Genomic DNA, 22,359 nt, shown 5'->3' with positions numbered 1-22,359 from the left:
CCTTAAACAGCCTCTTAGACAAACGAGATACTCAAGATGATTAGTCATTAGGGAAAACATATGTACCCACTCAAACCGAGGAACAAGCCATCAGGTCTACCTGAGAAGAAATCAGACTGCAGGCAGTTCCCGAGGGAAGTCAGTGCTTGCAAAGAGCTCATGGGCTTCCTGAGCGAGCTCTCGGAAGGAGAAACCAGGGGATTGTCGACCCCAAAGAAACCTAGAAAGGCCCCTCCCCCCATTATCTTCCCTCCTCTGCCCACCCCCACCCACCCCGGTCAGCCGGTTACTCTGCCCGCCCCACACACCACACTGAATCCACCTCTTCCTTAACTCAGGGGTCCACCCGCCTCCTCCATCTCTACTGCCACCCCCTCCACCAGGCCACCGTTACCTACAGGGGCTCGTTAACTGGTTTCACTTCCCCAAGCTTAGCTTTCCCAATCCATCTTTCCCCAATCCGGCAGCAAGATCTTCTGAATTTATAGGTCTGATCAAGTCACTCCACGGGTGAAAGTCCTTCAGCGATTCCTGAAAACCAAAAACGTCTCTCTGGAGAAACTCCAGATGCCTCCCCATAATTATAAGGCTTGGAAGAGCCCAATTTTGCTGTACACGGAAATCTAGGAGGCTTTACAACTGCCAGTGCTCCAGCTCGCCCCCCTCGCCAATGGAGTTACAACGTCTGGGCATGAGAGCCAGTCTCGGTATATTTAAACTAATTTTCCCAGGTGATTCTGAAGCCAGTAGTTTTGGGGACACTGAACCAGCCACTGCTCTCTAGAGTCACCCCTCACGACTCCCCACTCCCAGCCTAAACCGGCCTATGTGAGCCATCTTCTGTTTGTTTCGCATGTTTCTGGCTTTCTTGGATGCAAGGCTTTGCTGAGGCTGCTCTGAATTCTTTTCCCCCATCGAAGGCTTGTGCAAACCTCTTCCCAGAAGGGAGCTCCCTGTGACTTAGAGCACAAATCTCAAAGAATCTGCTCATGGAAACGACCTTCTAGGGGCTACCCAATCAGTTATCAACAAGGAAAACCTCTCACACAGCTGTGCAGGCAGATCTAGGATGTAAACGCTGTGCTATGCAAGTTAGGAGTGCATTTGGGAAGCAGCAGCAAAGATGATAAAGACAGGCCATTATCCATTAAACGTCTATACTTTGCCTAAAAGGAAAGTCTAGGGCGGGGAGCCGAGAAGATACAAGGAGCCGAGGAAGGGAGCTTGTCTGAACGGTGCAGTTCCCGAGGGCAGGCTCCTAATAAAAACAAAAGAGGCCTGCCTGAACGGTGCAGTTCCGAGGACAAGCTCCTAATCAGGAAAAGGGGCCTGTCTGAACGGTGCAATTCAGAGGGCAGGCTCCTAAACAAGGGGATGCCTGCCTGCACGGCACCGTTCCGAGGACAGGCCCCGGAGGACAGTAAGGCTCGCCTGCTGACATAGGTGGAAAACTAAATTTCCCAGAAACCAATTTCCATTTTGCGCTGCGGAGTGGCGATTGTTCCATGGATGACTTAGTCTTTTCTGTTATTCACTTGTTATTCAGTTTTCCTCAGTCTTTCCTGATTATTTGCTTATTATTCTTATTTTCCATTCTTAATTTCCTGCGGTGATTTGTAATTTAACAAAGTTACAACAATAGTATAATAAGAATTTCATCCTGAAGGACTTTCCCCTATTTAAATCCAACTTAATTAAAACATAGTGTTTATGTACTAACTAGTTATATTGCAAACTTTAGAGTTAGGATTTTAATGAGGTTCATAGAAGTTAGACATATATTATTCATAACCAAAAGACACCTAGCTATGAGTTATAGAAGCTTTTAAGTGATAGCTAGTTAAGTTGGTTTATATTTTCTTACACTGTCTCCCTGCCATAACGCTTTAAAGATAAGCACCGGTCTAAAAACAAGATTTGCTATGTCTCTGACCTCTTCAACTTGTGGAGACCGAATGGCTATGGGATGATTTGTACTGAGTCTCCTCCTTTCCACAGGAAGTATTGTACCTAACTGACCTTAAATTGTACTCACTACATGTAGTTAAAACGAAGATCTTAGAACATGATGCAGAGCTGTGTACCGTGTAACAGTTAACCGATGTGCTTTTCCCACGACGATGTGATCTGCAGTGAAAAACTGTCTATATCATCAACCACTTATGCCAAGAAAATCTGAGCAGTCCAGCGCCCTGAAAGAAGGGACAAAGAGGCTGTCTCTGTGTGTACATTTTGCCTACGCTGTCCATCTCCAATCGGGAAAGGGTACACTCCCTGGCCGCCGGAGCTGGCCTCCGGCAGTCCAGAGCCAACAGTAACCGGCTGGTTTCCCAGCGAGCGCCTGGGTAACCAGAACTAGCTGGCGGCAGTCTCTGGGCACACACAGCTAAAAAGGGCTAACGCGGCTGGCAGACGGGCAACCTGGAACCCGAAGGAAGGGTGCTGTGGCTCATTCCAGCCAGGGGTTTGGAGGAGGGCCACCTTCCAGCACGGATCCCATGAGCCTTTAAGAACCGTCACCTGCGTAAAGAACGCTGATGTCTGTCTTCCCGGTGGTGGCTGCTTGCATCCTGCTGCTAAGTCTGCCCTGTGTTCCCACCACCTTCCACACTCACTCACACACACTCACACTGCCCGACCCAGGATCCTCGAATCGGGGTCAGAGGCCTCGCCATCATGCTCTCTTGCAACGGGTCCTCCCTGTCATACCACCAAAGACCGCGTGTTAGGGCTGCTAGTGACCTGCCAGCTTCCCCACGGACCCCAAGGCTCTGGGAGCGGGGACATGGCCTCCTGGTGACCACGCGTCCCCAGCGGGCAGCTCCGAAGGGGCGGGACCGTGATTTCACTAACCCTGGTCTCCAGCACTTCGGCACCTGCGGCACACCGAGCACTCAATTTTTCGTTCGAGTCCAGTAGGACCTTTTCAAACTGATAAATCAATAGTTGGCACGGTGCCCTTGAAGACTGGAGATGGCTCTTTAGGAAGCAATAGCCCAGAACAGGAGGCCCCTCACCTTCGAGCACATCCTGGGGATAAAACAACTTTTCAAAACTCTCTGCAGTGAGGACATGGCCAGCGGCTGCAGAAATGTGCTCGGTCCTTAACCTCTGAGGTTCCCTTGGTTCTGCCGCCGTCTCATAGTGACGTTCTGAGCCGTGGCTGAGGTCCTTTCTAAGGCGGCAACGTTGTCCTCAGACAACAGCTGTCCAATAGTAAGTCCTCAGATAATAAAGAAAATCCCCGTCGACTACTTCCCAGGGCTGCAAGCAAGCACGAAGGAAAAGGTATTAAAAACTTCCAGGAAGTTCCCGTCATGGCTCAGCAGTAACGAACCCGACTGGTGCCCATGAGGATGCAGGTTTGATCCCTGGCCTTGCTCAGTGGGTTAAGGATCAGGCATTGCCGTGAGCTGTGGTGTAGGTCACAGATGCAGCTTGGATCCTGCGTTGCTGTGGCTGTGACACAGACCTGCAGCTGCAGCTCCTGTTTGACCCCTCAACCGGGAGCCTCCATGGGCCTCGAGTGTGGCCCTAAAAAGGCAAAAAAAAAACAACCAACCAACCAAAAAAACCCCTGAAGGTCTCAATCCTAAAAGTTTCATTCATCTAAAGGGTCCGGATAAATAAACTACATTGATCTGCATTCCACGCCACTATCTACACATAAAGGAAACGTCGTACAAGTTTTTTTCTTATTAATATTTATCAGGGTTGCACATATGCGTGTATGTTTTAATACACAGAAGTTAAAAGAGCAAGAAAGCCCTACAGTCTTACATACAAAAAAACTCCTGGTGTGTTGAAAACAAGTAACACTCGGGGAGGGGGTCAGCCAGAAGCCCACCGATGGAAAAGGACAAGCATGCATTTCACTAAATGATCATCAATGAAAAATTAAACTTCTGTAAAGGAAATCATACAATAACAAGGAAAAACACACGTGTAAAAAGGTAAAATTTGCATAAACAGTCTAACTGGAACCACATAAAAATTATACAGGGAATGAGAATGAAAGAAAATTTTCTAAGACGTGGTTTGCGTTCAGGTAGAGGGAATTTGAATAAATTTCCTCTCTTCTTTCAATTGTTCCTTCTTGTCTAAATGTTTGAGGATACACTCATAGAAAAGAGCTTTAATTCCCCGAAGCCCAAAGTTAAAAGGTGCCTCAGCGCGCACGCAGAACGCTGTCAGCAGGTGGCTGAGAGTCTCCCGGCCGCTTTCGCTGTGACCACACCGACGGGGCTGCTGCAGGGACAGGGGATGGGGCGAGTTTAGCGAGGATGTAGAGGAAAGGCATCCCGTCCACTAGTCCACTCACTGGATTATCCGTGTGCTTTCCCGGGATGAAAGCGGGTCGCACACCAGGCCAGGTTTAAACGCTCTAGAACGAGCAGAAAGTAGCCGATCAGTCATTCCAAGAACAAATGTTCCTTCTGCAAAGTTAGAGAAACAGGGGGAAAGCCATCTTGAAAAGTAAATACCCATACATTCCAAGCCGGACTGCCCAGGAGCCAAGCCTAGGGACAGCTTGTGAGGTGAACGTCACTTTCCAGGGGCCAGGCCCCCACAGGTCGTTCACGTCCCGGGCAGACGCACCGGCTGCGGAGGGACCGGCGGCCTGAGGACCTTCCCGCCTTGTCTCCTTAGACCTCCACCACACGTGCTCCTCCCTAGGACAGCCCTGAGCCTCAGACTTTCAATGTCACAACCCGGGCTGCCTGTCCCATGGGGGTGGGGGAGGGCAGCAGCACAGTCCCCGCAGCGCTGAGGTCCAGCGGCCGAAGTTAACGCCCTCTGACAACCTTAAACCTCTGCTCTGCGCACACGGATCCTGATGAGAGTTTTAAGGATCACAACTGTGGCAAATGCACACTCACATCATGGACCACAACTAGCATGGAACGTTCCGCCCTCGAACTTTAAGAAGAATTTACCTTCAAGCTCAGAGATACTGCAAAGCCGCAATGTGGTGGGGAACTGAATTTTGAGCCCGCGCTGTCGCCTGGCTCTGGAGACGATCTCTGGGCCTTCGCTGCTCGGGGCCTCGTCTGACTATCGCATCAAGGTATGCTCTCCAAACACATTCTTCTGCGGCTCCAAGGGAGAAAAACACGGGCATGTGGCAAAGAAAACTCCAAAGGCCCAGTGGCTGAGGGCGCGGGGGATGGAGGAGGCACCCAAGGTCCTCCCAACACAGCCCAGGGAAAGCACCCATGGTCCCAGCCGCCGTTCACTCTCTCAGTGACCTTGGGGAAGACATGCAGCCTTAATGGCTCGGTTTCCCATCTGTGGACCCAGAGGTCCCATTAGATGACTCGGGCGGGATAAACAGGTCAGTCAAAGGTCTTTTCCAGCATTACATTTCCAGAATTTCTCAGCTCACACTGCTGCTTCCTTTACCCCTGAGAACACCTATTACCGGTTTTACAGGTGCAACCCGCTACCTGACCGCAGGGCTGTGATACAACTCCTGGATCCGTGAGGATGAAGCATTAACTTCCCTCACTCATTCGCTCACACACTCATCATTCAATCAGAAAGCACAAAGCCAGAGTTCCTGTCACGGCTCAGCTAGTATCCATGAGGATGTGGGTTTGATCCCTGGCCTCGCTCAGTGGGTTAAGGATCCAGTGTTGCCGTGAGCTGTAATGCAGGTTGAAGATGAGGTTTGGATCTGGCGTTGCTGTGGCTGTGGTATAGGCCTGCAGCTGCAGCTCCGATTGGACCCCTAGCCTGGGAACCTCCATATGCCACAGGTACAGCCCTAAAAAGACAAATAAAACGGGAAAAAAAAAAGAAAGCACAAAACCGTCACTCAAATACATAATATACAAAACCATGTGCAGACACTTTAGGGGACAGACAGAAAAATTAGTCCCTTTAAAAGCTCCAATCCCTATTTTAATGCAATTAATGTTTACAACCCAATGGGAAAGATAAAGAACTGAAGAAAGTCACCACGACAGAGGTCTAGAGCAACCTGCTAACTCATCGCACCACCTTTCCGCTGAGCCGAGATAGGACCTCAAACCCCCCCTCAACACGGCCCTCCACGCAGCAGCCTAAAGATCACTGTTTACCAGGTGACGGCATTTCTGCTGCCAGCTTGGGCGTGCTCTGAGGCCCTCCCCGAACCTCCTCCAACTCCCACCTTCGCCGCCAAAGCATCAGGTATTCCCGAACAGCAGGGGCCCCTCAGACCCTCCTCACAGTGGCTCAATACACTTCTCAATTCACCTTTGCCGACCGTCACAAATTTCAGAGTTCCCTGGTAGTTCAATGGGTTAAGAATCCGGTGTTGTCACTGCTGTGGCTCTGGTCACTGCGGTGTCTCAGGTGCAAGCCCTGGCCCGGGAACTTCCACATGCTGCAGGCACGGCCAAAAACACCCACCAGATTTCAAATTCCAGGGCAACAGGAAATATGTATACTTGCGTTATTCCATGTCTAGCACGCGGCTACATTAAAATCTGAACCAGATGACTTACTCTGCTGTCAGACACCTGGTCTATTCCTACTAAGAACGATGCATGCACAGTGTCACTGAGGCTTAGTATTAGCACATATGCACATGTGCATGCCTGACACACGGGCACACACGCGTGCACACACACACACACACACGCCCCTCTTCTCCTGCTGTGACAGGCTGCGTCCCTAACACCCTCTGGCCACCTGGGAACCAGATGACTTGGTGACAGCACATGGCAAACTGGTTCTGCTCCTCTAGAAAGCGATCTGGCAACGTGTTTTAGAAGCCATAAAACTGCTCATGCTCTTTGACGCAGAAATACCACTAGAGATGCTATCATAAGAAACTAATTCAAAATATGGAAATAGCTGCATGCACAAAGATATATCCCGTTGCAGTGCAGTGGACACGAATCTGACTAGTACCCATGAGGACACAGATTCGATCCCTGGCCTTGCTCAGTGGGTTAAGGATCTGGCGTTGCCATGAGCTGTGGTGTAGGTCGCAGACTCAGCTCGAATCCTGCATTGCTGTGGCTGTGGTGGAGGCCGGCAGCTGTAGCTCCGATTGGGCCCCTAGCCTGGGAGCCTCCATGTGCCGCCGGTGCAGCCCTAAAAAAAAAAAAGCTCCATCTTCTGGTTGTTATTAAGTGTGCAAAGCTGGAAGCAAAGTACACGTCACCCACAGAGTTACTTACTACTTTAGGATCACAACAGAACATCACACAGCCATGAACACGGTGATGGTGGAGACACAGCATAAGGGGAAACGCGGACGCAGCACGACAGGTAAAAACACCGCAGCGAAGTTTTCAAACTGATGATCATCGCTTCAGGACAGCGGAGGGCGGGCTTGTTCCCGAGTCCACGTCTTCGCGTTTGGTAACACGGCTCTGATGCTCCTATCACTCAAGGCCTATGGCTGCAGGTCTTCGATGATGAGGACAGAGGAAAGGGGCCGCTACCTAACCCGGGGGAGGAACAGGGCGCTCCACACGCCTGGGCCCAGGGGAGGCAGGTGCACAGGCAGACTCGCAGCAGGTGGGCCACCTGGCGGGGCCGAGCTCCTGTCCCTAGGGAGTTAAGAGCAGTGCCCATCTGCCAACCCCAGTCAATCCCCTCCATAACGAGCATCCTGAGGCCGAGAATTCCCCAGGCACACGGCACGCGCCGCTGGCTTAGTTATCTGTTTACACGGTTTATATAGGGTCGTGCGGGGCTGTTCAATAATTCACTTAAGGTAAATAAGCTCAGGTTTTCACATCTGGAGCAATGCGGGATGTTGGTACCAAGAAAAGCAATAATCGTCAAGTGTGGGGGAGGAGAGCATAAACCACCTGTCACTTCTGGTGAAGCAGAGGGCGCGCGGCACCCCTACCACCACCGGAGGCTGCCGCACGCGGAGGTCTGAGAGCCAGCGCCAGGCGAGGGCCGGCCGGGCCGCCGCAGGGCTGACCGGGGCTGCAGGACGCAGGGCAGGAGGAGCGAGTGTTCCCTCCTAACAAACAGCCGTCAGCAGGTGGACACGATTTCAACCTGGGGCCACGCCACCCCAGCCCCCTGCAGGCTCCCCCTGAGCGCAGCTGGCGGCCAGCCTGTGCAGGGGACCTAGGGAGCTCCTGGCCAGCCCTGAGGGCCCCTGAGCTTCTCTGCGTTGCTGCTCATTCTGCGGCCAAGCACCTCTTAACCCTGCAGGGCTGGTGACCAAGTTCTAACCTCTGCCTGGAGTCCCTGCCCAGGGAGGCCGCAGAGCAAAGACCAGCTGAGAAACGGTTCCAAAAGCAGACAAAACTGACTGAAAATTCAAATTCTGTTCCCCTCCTCTCTGTTGACTTTGGGGAAATGTCTTACTCTCCCCGAGGCTCAGTTCATCTACAAACTGGGCACCCATGCCGCCAGGCCGCAGAAGGGTTCAAAGAGGGAAATGCAGGCAGGTCCCATCCTCCTCTGCGGCCCTGAACCCAAGGCTCCGCGGGGCAAGGAGACCTCCGGCCGCCAGCGCTAGGTCACCTGACTAGAGAGCTGGGAGAATCATCCTCCGGCACAAACGAAACAGAAGCGAGTCCTTGTGCACGTGCGGAATACGTTCCGGCAACCACTGCGAACAAGGACCCTCTGAGGAAAGACATTTCCGTACCGTTGGTGGCGGGGAAAACCTGCATCAGAGCCCAGAGAACAAGGGCGCAGGGGAAGGGAGAGCACCATTCCCCGACTGCGACCCCAACTTCAGAAGAAGCTTTAGAGGGGAGAGTTCTTTAGAGGGGAGAGTTCTCTGTTTCGCTTTGTTTCTGGCTGTGCCCACAGCACATGGAAGCTCCCCAGGCCAGGGACTGAACCCAAGCCGCAGCAGTGACCATGCTGGATCCTTAACCGGCCGAGCCACCAGGGAACCCCTGTGGAGCTTTTTAAAAGTCCCAGTGGCCAAGGCACACAGCTGGCCAGTGACAGCAGAATCTCTGGAGGTGGCCTGCAGTGCACAGCCAAGGAGGCAAACCCTGAGTGAGAGCTTATGCTAAAGACACCGTCCAGATCAGAGCCCATCCGAGCACGACCTGGATCTGTGCCTACAACCCACACCCAGCCGTGAGGGGGTTGGAACAAGCCGCTTACCCCCAACCCTGGGAGGGGCTCGGGCCCATGCACCCACGGGCCCCACCTTAAATGCAACATAGATGGGTCACCCCACAGAGGGCCTGCCCAGACAAGCAGGGTCTAGGGGGACCTCGTCTGCATGCGCAGGGGGCACCTCCCTGGCAGCAGCATCAGGGGCTCTGCAAACGGGCTGGGACCTGTGGCTGACACATAAGTCCAGGTGAGCCAGCATACCTGGGCACTGCGTCCTTCTCGGATGCCACAAAGCCACCCGCGACCTCTTTTTGAGGGACAGGCAAACCGTCTTAGCAAAACACACACAAGGGTTAAAGAAAGGAGTAGATTTCCTAGCCGTTGCTCCTCTGTTGATAAAGATGGGAAATTCATTTTATCTGATTTTTTAAGTCTTCAGTGTTTATCATGGATACCCGCCAAGTTCCCCCCAATTCAAATCCGGCTTAGATAGTTCTGTTGGTTTTCTCTGAAAGCAAACTTCTGGCAGGGACTGGCAGGGCAGAGACATACACAAAACTGCAGCAGAATCAATTCGTATTTATTCAACACATTTAAAGGCAAAATTGGAAGTTAAATAAAAAGAAAATCAAACACCCTGCATACATCTTAAAAGATATTTTAAATAGCAGAACATTTTCAGGCATAAATTTAGAAAGGTGGGGAAAGAAACAGATATTCAAATTACAATATCTTTCTATGAAATACGGAATTCTTTTAAAGAGCACTTTTATCCCCTCAAGAAAAAGAAAGAAGGAAAACCAACCACTAAATCTAGGATGCTTCACAACATGAGCAGGGAAGGCAGGCAGCTGGGTCTGACCCCACGCTCCGTGCCTCTGAACCTCTGGCGCCTCGTCCTGCCTTTACACCAGAGGTCCTGCGGTCGGACTGTCGGGCTCAGATCCGGGTCTGCGTGAGCGCTGTGTGCGCACGCGGCTGGGCTCCATGTCCCCTCCTCTGCGACACTGAAACAAAACCAGGACTGACTTACCTTAACCTGGAGCCACTGGAACCCTGGCGCACGGCTGGTGGGAATGTAAAATGGTGCAGCTGCTGCAGAAAACAGTCTGGCGGCTCCTACAAATGTTAAACACAGAATTCCCATAAGATCCAGCAACTCCACGTCCAGAACCACGCCTCGGAGCCGAGAGCAGCCGCTGGCAGGTATCTGCACCCACGTTCTCAGCGGCACATTCACAAGGGCCAGAAGCCGGAAGCCCCCCGAGTGTCGCTCCTGGTAACAATGGATGCAGTGTGGCAGCTGCACACGAGGATGAACCACTCAGCCTTCAACAGGAAGGAGGTTCTGACACAGGCGACCACCCGGAGGAAGCTTGAAGACGCCGCGCCAAGAGAAACACGTGGTCATGACAAAGCCAAAACACGGAAAGACCTCGTGTCTGTGAGCTTCGCAGAGTAGCCAAACCCAGAGGAACAGAGAGAATGGTGCGTGCCAGGGGCTGGGGGAGTGAGTGTTTAATGGGACAGAGCTGCCGTTTGGGAAAATGAAAAAGCTCGGAGTGGCGGGGATGGTTTCACAACAAAGTGAATGGACTTGATGCCACCGAACTGAACGCTCACAGGTAGTTAGGACAGCGATTCTTACGTCTTGGGCATTTTACCACAATCAAAAAAGGGAAATAAAGAATAGCCCCCACCTCCCAGGGGTGCTGTAAGGATGGGATACACGGGGTGTTTAGAGAGCGGCCCGCACAGAGAAAGCCCTCTATAAACACCAGCTACTGCCCTTTTTGCTGTTGCTGTTCGTTCTTTTCTAATTTTTTATTAGAGTATATTTGACTTACAGTGTTGTGCCAATTTCTGCTGTACAACATAGTGACCCAGTTACATATATATACACACCTATTTCTTCCCTCTTGGTCTATCCCAAGAGAGGGGCTAGAGTTCCCTGTGCTGTACAGTAGGGCCTCACGGCTTAGTTATTCCAAGTGGAATAGTTTGCATCTATCATCCTGCCTCTGGGACCCCCCTCCGGGCGCCGCCAGCACGCTCGGCAGACACGGATTCTCACTCTGACCTCCTCTGGAGCTGTGCGCCCTCTGTGAGGAGACAGTTCCAGCTCCGGGCTTCCTTCCAGTCTAAATGATCTTTCTTTCTTTCTTTCTTTCTTTTTTTTTTTTTTTTTTTGCTTTTTAGGGCCACACCTGCGACATATGGAGGTTCCCAGGCTAGGGGTCTAATCAGAGCCATAGGCGCCGGCCTACACCACAGCCATGTAGGATCCGAGCCACGTCTGCAACCTACACCACAGCTCACATCAACACCGGATCCCCAACCCACTGGGCGAGGCCAGGGGTCAAACCTGCATCCTCATAGATACTAGCTGGGTTCATTACCGCTGAGCCACGACGGGACCTCTGAGGACTGCAGTTCTCTGCAGACCATCAACTCACCCTGCTCTCCAAGACACTGGAAGCCGCCTCACCGCCCCATCCTCCTCCATTCTGGGCCCCTGGCTCCTCCCTTCCCATCCCTTCCCAAGCACTGGTCCTCCGAAGCCAGGGATCCCAACACAAAGGCCTGACCACAAACCCAATCACTTAGCTGGTCCCCCCACATTTAAAGACACGTACAGAAAGTGGATAAACTGAACTGATAAATACACTTAACATTTAAGGTACCCGCCACGAAATTAAAAAATAAAATACAAACCCAATCTAGTGCCTGTACATTATTTAACAGAAAAACTTTGTAAAACAGCACAAATAGGAATTCCTATGCAGGTCATGTCTCGTGTGTGTGTGTGTGTGTGTGTGTGTGTGTGTGTGTGTTTATATTTTAAACATTACACCCTTTTTTGATGATCCAAGAAGTTTCATATGCTGATGAGATTCGTTTCCTTGCAGCACTTTTCGCCCACGGCAAAGCTATCACCTCTAATTTGTTTTAACAGGAATTCTAATCACCCAATCAATCATACTCTTGACCTTCAGCCTCCACAACTTCGCCGAGGTCAAACCTGGCTCTAAAAATTCACGTGTAACAGTTCTGTCGTCCTCAAGCTCTAAAACGCCAATGAGAGGGATATAATCTGACCAAACCCTCTGGTAGAAGAAAAAGCCGTATCTGGAGTTTCTAATTTGTTTTCTACCAAGAGTCTTTAAATAAAAGTGAATGTCTAGGATATGATTAAGTAATAACGTTTCCTCCACTGGGGTTTAGAGACTTAAAAATCATCCAGGTTTCTATGCCGTGAATCTGGTTTCTTCATGACAAAAATCACATGGCTCCCTTTTGCTTTTAAGTAACTTTCCTTTCTGCAGAGATCTAAGGACCAAGTCGTAACCCCTCCGGCCCTCGCCTCCGCCTCACACTCAGTCTTAAATGCGCCGCCAGCCGTCTTTCCGGCTTGAAAAGGCACCTGCATCTGCTGCCAGCCCCCTCGTCCCCGTCCCTGTCCCCAGCTTCTCAGGGCCTGGCACACAGCAGGTGCTCAACACAGGAGGCAGGCGGGACCAGACAGAAAACCACAGGTGTGACAAGAGACAGAAGAGGCACATCAAGTGGAAAAGCTGACTCGGGTGCGACAAAGAATGAGACTAGACACACTGCGTCTGAGGGGCCGGCAGGAGGTGCAGGGGACATGTTCGGTGACAGCCACCTCAGGATGACATCACTCTGGGAGAAGCAGGTCAAGGAGGGAGGCTCTGGGAGACCGACAGGGGCCCCATGGGGAAAGAATCCATCGGGGCGAGGAGAGCCCAGGCCCTGGCATCACGGAAGCTGAGAAGGGGCAGCAGGACAGGAAGGCGGGTGAAGACACGGCGCGGGCGAGAAGTGCCTGCGCATCACGGAGGAGGACAGAGACCTCAAAGGAGGTGATGGGTCTCCCTCCCTAGAATGTGCTCCATCTCTGAGAAGACAGGTGCATATTCCTATACGTCAGAACCCCAAATAAAACACACACAAAGAGAACCCAGAAACCACCGAGAGAGCACGATACGAGGCCAGAGGGGTAGCAGGTGGCCGCCACACAGAATGCCAGGATGGACCAAGGTAGGAAATCCAGTCCTCTAACCGACCCCACGATCAAAGGAGAAAACCACAGGATCAGCGGGTTCTGGCCTCCAACACGGGCCTGTGGGCCTCTCTCCCATCCCCACTGCCAGCAGCACAGCTGAGAGACCCCCAGGGTCTTCCACCGGGAAAACTGAAAGGCTTCAGCCACTTTCCACTGAAAATCATTACCTCCTCCGATTCTCCTGCTGGATGGGGCCCAGACGAACCTTCAAGCCCAAATCTGCTGAGCTTCCAGAAGCCTAGAGGAGTGCCCTTGGCCTGTTGACTCAAGGTGCCCCCAGCCCCCTCCCGCCTCCACCCACATGGGGGCTGATGGGAGCTGCTCCCAAGGACTAGATACAGTTGTCCCCACCCCACCGCCACCGAGCCCAGCCCCCGAGCGCCCCTTAGAACGACCTGTTTGGGTCAGTCTCCCTGCTCCACAGGCACCAGAAAGCACGGTCTATGGCCCAAGGCACCCACCGTACATGCCCAGACCTCAGGAAACCGCCCCGATGGCCACGCAGGCTGGAACTGCAAAGCAGTCCCTCCAGGCGGCTGGATGGGCCAGCAGGAAGCGGCTCCCTCACTGCCACCAGACCTCTGCTTTGTTCCCCAGGCTTCTTGGAACAGTGACGAGGCTGCAGCAATAAAGAGCAGGTCCTGGTGAAGGTGACGCTTCCCTCCAAAGCCCCCAAATTTCTACTGCTCCTGAAGTGACTAAAAAGCCATCCCGGGAGTTCCCATCGTGGCGCAGTGGTTAACGAATCCGACTAGGAACCATGAGGTCGCAGGTTCGATCCCTGCCCTTGCTCAGTGGGTTAACGATCCAGCGTTGCCGTGAGCTGTGGTGTAGGTTGCAGATGTGGCTCGGATCCCGAGTTGCTGTGGCTCTGGCGTAGGCCGGGGGCTGCAGCTCCGATTCGACCCCTAGCCTGGGAACCTCCATATGCCGCAGGAGCGGCCCAAAGAAATAGCAAAAAATACAAAAAAAAAAAAAAAAAAAAGCCATCCCGAGTCCTAAGTTCAGGCGGGCTCATCCTGGCCCGTGTTCATGGTGGGTTATACTGAGGGAGGCAGTATTAAAAAGATGAACTTTCTGCTTCTTTTTAACGTTTCTGATTCTCTTCTGGCTCAATGGAGACGGGTAAAAAGTTGGGAACCCCAAGCACATGACAACATAGAGGCAAGAAAGTCCATCTTACCACCTGTCACTTAAAGTGATCTTGTAGAGTTATTGCTGTTTTAAATGAAAGAAGTGGTCTTTTGCAGGTAAGCAGGTAAGGTTAGTGATGGCTGGGAGCAGCGGCGAAATCGGATGATTTCCAGTCTGCCGTTTCCCAAAGGCAGGCAATTATGCATTTAATAAGGTCAAGGTCATTTTAAAAGAGGTAATTCCCGCAGACACGTAGATATCAGCATATTACATATTAGTCTGGACAATGACTATGGAAACATATTTTAAAATTCATCGTCCAATTGACAGAGACAGAAAGCAAAGAGTGGTTCCCAGGGGCTGGGGGAGGGACAGTGAGGACCGGATGTCCAGTCGGTGCGGTCTGGGAACACTTTTAACATTTTATTTTTGCTACAGTAAAAGATGTAACTACTGGTTCTTTTTATTCCTAGTTTCAAGACCTAAGATGATACATCAGCAGGTTAAATCTGATGACCTAGTATAGTAATTATTAAAGTTCCCACGGTAATTCTTTTTTTAATCCCACCTTCACTTGGAAAGTACTAATACATTATTAAAGTTTAATCTGCTAATTCTTTTTTCTTTCTTTCTTTTTGGTCTTTTTAGGGCCACACCTGTGGCCTATGGGGGTTCCCAGCCTAGGGCCAAACTGGAGCTGTATCTGCCAGCCTACGCCATAGTCACAGCCACGCCCGATCCGAGCCGCGTCTGCGACCTACACCACAGCTCATGGCAACGCTGGATCCTTAACCCACTGAGCGAGGCCAGGGTCCAACCCGCATCCTCATGGATTCTAGCTGGGTTCATTACTGCTGAGCCACAATGGGAACTCCTTTTTAATCCTCCTGTTCACCTGAAAAGCCTCTGGCCTCCAAGGTCAGGTCCACGCCATGCAGTTAGGAGGCAACTACTGCATAAGCAGCTGCTGAGCATGGTCAGCCAAGCACAGGAAGCTGCAGAGGCCGGAATGCAAGAAACTCTGCCAGTGTTCCCAGAGGGGTCCTCGCCCAAGTTAAAACCCAGAAGGACTCCAGCCTATTGGACAACACAATTAAAATAACAAAAAATAAAGAATGGAAAGAAAATGCAATGATAATCCTAAATCACAGAATGTCACTGAGGACGCAAGACCCTTCTTCCTGTGCTGCTCCAGCAGACCACAGAACACACCTCCTGCGCTGTAAAATGAGCTGGACCCACGGCACTGCTCTGAAAGGCCTTTTCCACTGCAGAAATTACCTGTGTCTAAAGGGTTAGTATTCAGCGGTCATACTTCTAAATGTCAGACGGTAATGACACGTACTCCGGATCTGCGTGTTTAGTACAGTAGCCACTGATCACATGCGGCCACTTAAGTGTAAGTTAATTAAAGTAAAAAAATCCCGTTCCTCAGCTGCACCAGCCACGGTTCAAGTGCCCAAGAGCCCCGTGTGGACGGCGGCCGCGACACTGCCTGGATCTAAACACCGCATCACCCCGAAAGCCTACGGGGCCGAGCTGCTCTAGGTACAAAGTGCCCTATTCCTAAGCCATCACCCAGTTTCCTTCATTCGTTCAACTCGCGTTTGCTGAGCCCCTGCTATGGGACAGGCCCGTTGCTGGCTGTCAGGCCTGGCAGTGAGTGACACTAAGAATTTAGGTAGGAGGTAAACAGAAACCTAAAATATACAAATGGAGACCTGATTTGTAGATGACGAGAAACCGGGAAGGATGGTCTGAGGAAGTGACACTTACACCGAGATTAGAAACTCAGCCACCGGAAAAGACAGGACCCGCCTCCAAACAGAGGGAAGGGACGCAGTGCTCGGCGGGAGGCGCTGGGCACAGGCACGCTCCAGAAACGGCCCTTCCTTCCACTCGGCAGCTGCCTCATTAAACCAGAAGCACCAGCCAAAGCACTGAACTGACACCCAAATCTATTCCCTGGGGGACGTGAGACGACAGCCCACACCCTAGGCCACTCCCCTCCTCCCCCAAATCACCTGCTTTCCTGTCATTTCATTTCTTAAAGGACCAGCTTCCTTGCCGGCAGGTACAGGCAGCGCAATCAGCTTGGTCACTTCTCTGCAGAGGAACAAGGGGCTGAGGGGGGTTTCTGCATTTCTGGGCAGGGTATCTGCCCGGGCTCTGCCAGGCCACGTCTGCGAGGACCGGGTGATGCCCTCATCACACGTGGGCAGTCCCTATCTGACAGCAGGGGTCTGTGTCCCCACCGAGGGCAGCCAACCCACTCGGACTGGGAGCAGCAGATACAGCTGCTGGGCTTCCAGCCGCCTGGCAGAGGAGCCTCCCCTGGAGACGCAGCTGTGGTCAGGGCACAGGGGACAGAACACTCCGTAGACAGGGCACAGGGGACAGAATGCCCCAGCCTTCAGCAGACAGATGGAAGGGAAACCAAAGAGCCTGCACGGGTGCCTCTGTGCTCAGGCCTCGCCACCTCTGCCCGGCCACACACCAGCCCTGCTCACGCCTGCACGGCGCTCCCGGCTTCCCTCTCCCGGCCTTTCCACCAGAGCAGCTGCGTCCCTCCCAGCCCGGCTCCCTTCCGCACCGGGCAGCCGGAAGAAGGGCTCCCTCCTCTCTGATCCAGTGGGGCCAGGCCGCCAAGGGAGCCCCTTCCACTCTGTTCACTTCAGGGAGAAAACAGCGCCTCTACTGCTGGAAGGAGCTGGAGCATTGGGATTGGGATGGAAAAAAGGCTGCAGGGTCCCACCAAATTCACTCAGGGCCAGATGCGGAAATCACACTCAGCCTGTCAGGTTTAGATTTCCCGTATTCATGAAGAAGAGCCCGAAGCTAACCAGGGAAAGCCCAGGGCGGGTGCCCGGTGGCGGAAGACGCCGCCGAGGAGGCACCGTCGGTCCTCTTGAGCCACAGCCTCCGCTGGGAGAGACTGAAACTTAGATTGAAATGAAGCTGCTTTCAGGTAAGGTACGCCATGATCATTCGGGGCAGAATTTTACAAAAACACTTCATTATACTATAGTCTGAAGAAAGCCTAAGATTTGAGGTTGGGAGGTAACACCAAATGGGAAACAAAATGAAAACAAAAAAACCGCCAAAAGCTGCGCACCTGTCTCACGGGGTTCACCCGCACCACACCCTCCCTGCGCTCCACTGTTTCCAGGAAACCAGAGCAGAGCGTCTCAGCTGCAGCTTCCCTAAGAAAGATACCCCAGACCCGGTGGCTGATAAGCGACAGGATGGAGGACCGCTGCCACCTGCCCAGGTCCAGCGGTCACGCCCCTCAAGGAGCTCAGACTCCAGGCATCCAGCCCAGACATCAAAACTTCACGACAGCAGGCCACCCGAGGACAGTGGACAAAGTGACTAATTCTCCTTGGGGAAGAGCAGGAAAATTCCACAGAGAGCGAGTTTTCAGCGGCTGAGGTTATAATCAGAGAGTATAGGCATCTTAATTCTGCCTCCAGGGGCTTTTTGTTGACACCTGAAATTAGGTGCAAATACACCCCCCAGAGCCAAACAGTACAGGGCCTGCGCCCCTCCCATAAGCACCACTAATTAAGCACGAGGAGCACACAGTGGCCTCGATTGACAAAGTGGTGCCCACACATGCCAAGGACCAGGGGCGTGAGAGTGGAGATTCTGAAAGAGCAGGTGGTTCAGGAGGAAGCGAGGGAGGGAGGGAGCCGGGACAGGAAAGGGGGGGTGGGGTCCAGGGCCAGCGATAGCAGGACCCAGGGATGGCAGGACCCAGGCGGAGGAATGTCACGTTTCTGCCATGCCCCCTGGAGCCGGAAGAGATGGGACTAGAACAGGTAACACAGCAGAAATGTCTGCATTACTGACTAGCTGGGTCCCCAAGCGATTTGTCTGGCGATTGAAATCTGAAAAGTCTGAAAAATTATCCAATCTCCATAAGACAGATATATAGCTTCTTTTTAAGATTGATGTACAACGAGCGAATGGTTATCCAGTGATAAAGACTGGTTCGTTCCTACAGAAAATCTCAGGTGCCAACCATGCCAGCCTGTCTACTGTAAATCCATAATCACAACAGCTGACCTTAGGAGTTCCCATCATGGCTCAGCAGTAATGAATCCACTAGTATCCATGAGGACTCACGTTCCATCCCTGGCCTCGCTCAGTGGGTTAAGGATCTGGTGTTGCTGTGGCTGTGGTGTAGGTCAGCAGCTACAGCTCCGATTTGACCCCTAACCTAGGAACTTCCATACGCCATGGGTGCGGCCCTAAAAGACGAAAGAAAGAGAGAGAGAGAGAAAGAAAGACAGAAAGACAGAAAGAAAAGCTAACCTTCAAACAGTACCACTGAGGAACTCGGCACTAACTTCAATTCTTTGTATGTATTCTTTTTTGATAAGAATATTTACTTTTATGAATTTTATCATATTTATAGTTGTACAGCCATGACTACAACCTAATTTTAGAGCATTTCCATCCCAAACCCCCAGCCTGCCCCTCCATTCCGCCCACTAATTTTTTTTTTTTTGTCTTTTTGCTATTTATTTGGGCCACTCCCGAGGCATATGGAGGTTCCCAGGCTAGGGGTCCAATCGGAGCTGTAGCCACCGGCCTACGCCAGAGCCATAGCAACGCGGGATCCGAGCCGCGTCTGCAACCTACACCACAGCTCACGGCAACGCCGGATCCTTAACCCACTGAGCAAGGGAAGGGACCGAACCCGCAACCTCGTGGTTCCTAGTCGGATTCGTTAACCACTGCGCCACGACGGGAACTCCCCGCCCACTAATTTTTTAATTACGACAACAGACTGAGAAACAGGTACTGTTAATTTTTTTTATTAATTGACATATAACATAATTAGTTTGGGTACATACCATGCTCGCTATGTACAGATACTGTGAAATGATCACACAGTGAGTCTGGTTAACATCTATCCCCCGGTGTCGTTACAAAACGTGTTCTTCTTGTGATGAGGACGTCTAAGATGTGTTCTCCCAGCAACACACACTTTTACGGTCCGTGTAGAATTCAGAGTTACTAAAAAGCACTCCTGAGTCCCGCTGACTTTGACCACCGCCTATTTTCCAATTACACACCACCTGCATTTGTTTAAACAAGGTGGCCACCGGCATACGCAGGAACATGGTAATTCATAAGCCTTTCTTTCTGTGGCTCTCACAGGTGTCAGGACACAGACTGGAAGCTGCTCTTTGGACGGGACCATGAATCTTTTAAAATTCATATTCCTCAGACCGAAATTGCAGAGCCTGCAGTACAGTGGTCCTAGGAGGAGAAAACTGATGCTGCACTTGAAAGGAAAGGTTTGGGGAGATTTTAGCAAATACAACACGAAAGCATAAGTTTTATCAAGAGACTGATCAAGTTGGAAATAGTCTCTGAACACACTGTGTATGCACAGTAGGCATCCTTCAGCCTAACTGGGTTAATACAAGCTTTTACGCATTAATTGTACTTTTTCAAGCACAGAACCAAAGAGAATGCGAAGGAACTCAACCACTGGACAACCAGGGCTTGAAAACAAGCCTTGCCCAGAGTAAAGCAGGGTCGCTGTAGGACACTAACTATAGAAAATAAGATTCAATGTAAATTATGTTTTCAGTCTCTCAAGGCTGCTGTAGGCGTCACACCGCCATATCCAATATGGCGTGACGTGATCCGGAAAACACAAACATTCTAGAACAAGCAGGCCTCAGTTCAAACACCAAATCTGCCTGCGAACCAGGGCCACTTACTGAAGTTCCTGAGTCTCCGGGTTTTTGGTTTGTTTGGGGTAAAATGTGGGTAACAATGTCCTAAGTCAATTAGCATGAGGACGAAGACAGCGCTCAGACCCCTTGCAGGGCCGGGCAGAGGACCAGAGGTTTGGAAAGGGCGAGGTCCCTGAGGAGCATCTGGGAGGAGAGCGTCAGGCCCCCAGAACTCTGCTGGGGCGGGGCAGGGCGGCAGGCGAGGCACCTGACCACAGCGGTCCTAACCCCTAACCAGGTCCTGTGGGGCTGGGGCCCCCCGCAAAGGACAGGCTGCAGGGCTGCACCTGGGAAAGCAGCCGGAAAAGCCTGCCCGCCTCCTGCTCTGGACGCCTGATTGCTTTCTTATGCTCCTGTTAACACTCAGACGCTTGTTTTAGAAGCCCAAACAATATAAAATAAGGCCGTGGGCAGTGAGCAGACATAGCCACATGGGCCCCGAGTTCCTCTTCTTAAGTGAATTCAAAGAGGGAGAGCGCCCCCTCCTCCCGCGCCTTCGGACAGCCCTCTAGCCCTGCACAGGGAGACTCACCCTAAGGCCCAGAAACCCCTCTGCTGCACCTGCCCCCCAGTCTCCTCTGGCAGTGCGGCCACAGCAGATTGGGAATCCAGAGCGGCCCTGACCGCAGAGGCACAGAGAGGAGAGGCGGGATGCAGGGGTCAGCTGGGAAGCGAAAGGACGTGAGGCCTTGGGTGAGCCTCAGAACCTTGGTCCCTGCAACTTCTGTTCTTTACAAGCCACGCCTCCAGCCTTGCTGGGACAGGGAAGGTCCTAAAGCACCAGGGTGAGCGGGCGATGTCGTCACCGCAGGCCAGCGGACCAAGCAGGGGACACACATCTCGTTGCCCCAGGACGGTGCAGGCTTATGCCTGCTGTCCCACCACCATTATTTAACAGCACCTGTTTTCACTGATCTCAAAAGCACCCTGATTCAGGAAATCAATCCTAAGATTACCCAAATGTTTAGAGACTGACCTGCTGTGGAAAAGCTGTGAAAGGTGTGAGATGTAACCAAAGCAACCAAGTCCTAGTCTGCTCCCTTTCGATCGCATCCGTACATTCACAACCCAGAAATGCGCAATACATCTACCTGGCAACAAACTATTACCAACAATCTAGGACGGCGGCACATTGAAACTTTTATTTAAAAGCATTTACGCTTTAAGTCAATAACTTGTGTGGATCATTTACAGGGCCTTGCCCGGGACTATTCTTTTAGGAAGAAAACTCAGGGACGCTAAGTATGACTTTAAATACGGGCCTGGTAACGAAGCACAACAACCTGCCAAAGTGAGAGTGACATTCGTGCTTCCAGGGTGACCTGACACAGGAAACAAAACGTTCCCTTCCCTCCAAATTAGAAAAAGTGCCAATCAAGCTCATTCTAAGACAATGCAACACTCTGGGAGACCACATCATAAAACAAGGGAAAAAGCACCCGAAATGTGTGTCACTCTTGCAAAGAAACTGTCAAGCTGCTTACTCGGTAGCAGAGGAGGGACTAGGCTACCCCCACTCCTGCTGTAAAATCTAAACCTCGACTCTGACCAGCAGGGAACACGTCCTCTGAACAAACGACAGAGACCCCGTGCTGTGGCCCAACATCTCCCGTTACCTAAAACCGGTGATGGTGACAGGGCAGGAAGACGGAAGACGCAGAAATCTAAGGACTTCCATCTCATGTTGCTCACTCAGTCACCCAGTTCCCAGTTGATAGCCTGGTCACTGCGTTTCCTTGAGTCCTGTGAGCTGCTCTAGCAAATTAATCAAACCCAAGGAACAGGTTGCAAAACCTCCAACTTGCAGCCAATGGGACAGAAGCTGTGGGTGACCAGGGGACGCAGCACCTATGAATGGCATCTGAAGTGGGGGTGGGACGGGGGTCTTGTGGGAAGAGCCCCAAGGCATCTGAGTCAGCTCCCGCCGACAGCGTCAGACCTGACTTTAACCAGCAGCTGTCCCAGAGAACGGCTGGGCTCGAGGACTAAACCCCACGGGGAGGGAAGTGTTGTGCGTGGGCAGCAAAGGAAGCTCTCGGGAGAGAGACCCAGGGGAGGGAAGAACTGCAGGCCCTTCCTTTACAAGGTCCCTCGTCCTTCCAAGGAACCAGGACTTCACAGAACTCAGAGTTCCCATTGTGGCTCCGCAGTAACGATCCCAACTAGTCTCCATGAGGATTCGGGTTCCATCCCTGGCCTCGCTCAGTGGGTTAAGGATCCGGTGCGGCGGTGGCATAGGCTGGCAGCTGTAGCTCCAATTCGACCCCTCGCCCGAGAACTTCCAAATGCCGTGGGTGTGGCCCTAAAAAGACAAAAAAAAAAAAAAAAACCCACCTTCACAGAACT

The 22,359-nt window shown here is 51.9% G+C and overlaps 1 protein-coding gene across 10 annotated transcripts in view; it reads right to left on the bottom strand.

Moving 5' to 3' along the window:
* The window catches only part of FARS2 (phenylalanyl-tRNA synthetase 2, mitochondrial), a 369,093-nt gene that overhangs the window by 340,858 nt on the left and 5,876 nt on the right, over nucleotides 1-22,359 (bottom strand). For 8 of the 10 annotated variants that reach the window (XM_047794436.1, XM_047794437.1, XM_047794435.1 and 5 more), the window contains exon 2: nucleotides 10,073-10,158. The exons of the other annotated variants lie outside the window; for them this stretch is intronic. The gene's annotated coding sequence lies outside the window, so the exon portion shown is untranslated. The remainder of the gene's footprint in view (nucleotides 1-10,072; nucleotides 10,159-22,359) is intronic. 10 annotated transcript variants of the gene reach the window in all.

Source organism: Phacochoerus africanus, chromosome 9 (assembly GCF_016906955.1).
Source record: "Phacochoerus africanus isolate WHEZ1 chromosome 9, ROS_Pafr_v1, whole genome shotgun sequence".
NCBI lineage: Eukaryota > Metazoa > Chordata > Mammalia > Artiodactyla > Suidae > Phacochoerus > Phacochoerus africanus.
The sequence above is the reverse complement of the archived record's forward strand: the minus strand, read 5'-3'. Positions and strand labels throughout refer to the sequence as shown.